The sequence below is a fragment of the Alligator sinensis genome, unplaced genomic scaffold, assembly GCF_000455745.1.
Source record: "Alligator sinensis unplaced genomic scaffold, ASM45574v1 scaffold1301_1, whole genome shotgun sequence".
In the NCBI taxonomy this organism is placed as follows: domain Eukaryota; kingdom Metazoa; phylum Chordata; order Crocodylia; family Alligatoridae; genus Alligator; species Alligator sinensis.
The window spans coordinates 63948-66290 of NW_005842575.1; the positions used below are offsets into that span (position 1 = coordinate 63948).

Consider the following 2343-nt stretch of genomic DNA (forward strand, 5'->3'; position numbering starts at 1 on the left):
AGGCATCCAGCCTCGATTTAAAGACGCACAGGAAAGAGCTGTCTACCATATCCCTTGATAATATACTCTTTTACTGTTACAATTAAAACATGCAGCCTTTTCATCTTGAACATTACTGATTTAAAACTTCCAGCTATTAGGTCTTAGCATAACTTTATCTGTTAGATTAGAGCCCTCTAGCACCAGCTGCCTTCTCCCTACGTAAGGAAGTGAGCCTAAGCTATGATGATACCACTTCTAAGCATTCTCTTCAGTACGCTAAATGGATTTGTCCACTGCAATATGATTTTTTCCAAACTGTAAATGATGCCTGTAGATCTTCTGAATTCTCTGCAACCTTTAATAAGCTTATGAGACTTTGTACATTAAATGTCCATATATTTCACTGGTTTTGCGAGTCGCCTATATAGAGGTAATATTTGTTTTCCTTTCTCTAGTTTGCTATTCCCTTGTTCATACCTCTGGCAATTATTAGCCCTCGGAGCCAGAGTATTGCATTAGAAGCGCACATCATGTAGGCACTGCCAAAATGTTTTTTCTGTCTTGAAGGTCTTGAGATTAAAAATGCAGAGCTGCATTGATTGCAGGGCTAGAGACCTGTTGAGGCATTCGATTTTTTTAAAATTTTTTCTTACAAAAAGAAACAATTTCTTAGACTGCAGTTTTATAGGAAGTATGATAAAATGGAAGTAAAGGAACCTAGACCAGCAGGAGGTAAGTCTGAGATCTTTTAAAACAACTTAAAATATCACAATTTATGGTAATTCTTGTGTGTCTGGCTGCAGTTCTAATTACTGCAGACATTCAGGTAGTACCAGCTTTGTTCCTTAGGAGGAAAACTATACAGGGAAAGAAGTGATATAATTGGAGACTGATTGAACTGATAAAATTGCTTGTCGTACCATATTATCAAGAGACAGATGTAGAAACAATTCCTTAATAGACAAGAAAATTAAGCTTGCTGGTCTTTCCTTTGCAGAGGAGAGTGATGCAATAAAAAATGTTCTTCCAAATGCAGAGAAAAAACAAAAATGTATTGGCTGTTAGTACTGGAGGCTGTCGTGTCAACTTTTTGAATTATATTTAACTTCCAGTTGGTAATGGGTTATATTGTAGGATGAAAGTCCTCACTGCTGTTTGTGAGATAAAGACATAGTGCTAGATTCTTTCAAGACAGTTGTGGACTCCCTGTACCATTGCACATGATAGGTAATGAGATTGGTCTGCAATCTATCAACCAAGCTGGTCCTGTCGTCATTGTCGGCAGTCCCTCGAAGTTGAGGATGATGTCTGTCAGGCTTGATATGGGTCCTCAGGTGACTGGAGCCTGATTCTGGATACACACGTTCTTCAGCAAGGGGGGCGGGGGCATGTTGTTGTTCAGGAGAGTGGGATTCACAGCCCCAGGTTTGTCTCCTCCTCCTTCCTCCGCTGCTGCCGTTCCACCTCAGTATTGAGGTATTGGGCCTCGAAGTGGTGTGCGCCTTAGTGGACCAGGTGGCACCAAACCAAATGGTCAGCAGCTTGCTTCTCCCAGCCGTTGGTGTCAATGCCTCCGTGCTTGAGGGTGACCTTGAATGAGTCTTTGTACCATTTCCTTTGGCCACCCTTTGAGCTTTGGCCAGTGGAGAGCTGGGAAAAGAGCATCTGGCGAGGGAGGCGGTTCTTGGACACCCGGATGCAGTGGCCCACCCATCGAAGTTGATTTCTCAAGAGCAAGGCTTCAATGCTGATGGATGCAGGTTCATGGAGGACGCTTGCACTGGTCCGGCGGTTACTTTACTTCTATTTTATCATACTTCCTATAAAACTCAGCAAGAATTTGTACTAATTCTATTCCAGATTTTGGGCTAACTAAAAAAGATGTTTTCAGCTAGCTATGTCAGCAGATGCATACCTTCCTCAATTTCTGCTCTTTTCCAGGATAGTCAGGCGATTCAACAAATTCATCATACTTTCTGAGATGTGGGGTTTAGAGAGCTGGAAATTGAGAGAAACAGTTTCACACTGGTTTTTCATTGGGTGGAATTTCTAGGTAGTAGGCCTGGTTCTCTGACACAAGCATGTAGTTTGTAGTTAATTATATTCTCTTCACACACTAAAGTAAAAATTGAACTATTAAAATAGGTGATTGCTAAGGGGTGACGTTTTTCCAGACCACTGGAGTCACCTCACAGAATGGGACTCTTGCCTAATTAGATGCTCTTTAAAAGCTTAGTATCTAACTTTTAATACTGTAAAAATCCCAGTATGGAAGCTTCTTTTCCAGTGTTTTCCTTGGTCCCCCACTTGGTCCATTTGGCAGAAGCATATTGTACATGTGGGCACATTGTACAATTTCAG

At 41.4% G+C, this 2343-nt stretch overlaps 1 protein-coding gene across 1 annotated transcript in view; it reads left to right on the forward strand.

Annotated features, from left to right (window-relative positions):
- The window catches only part of METTL16 (methyltransferase like 16), a 17700-nt gene that overhangs the window by 7895 nt on the left and 7462 nt on the right, over positions 1 to 2343 (forward strand). The window lies entirely within an intron of this gene.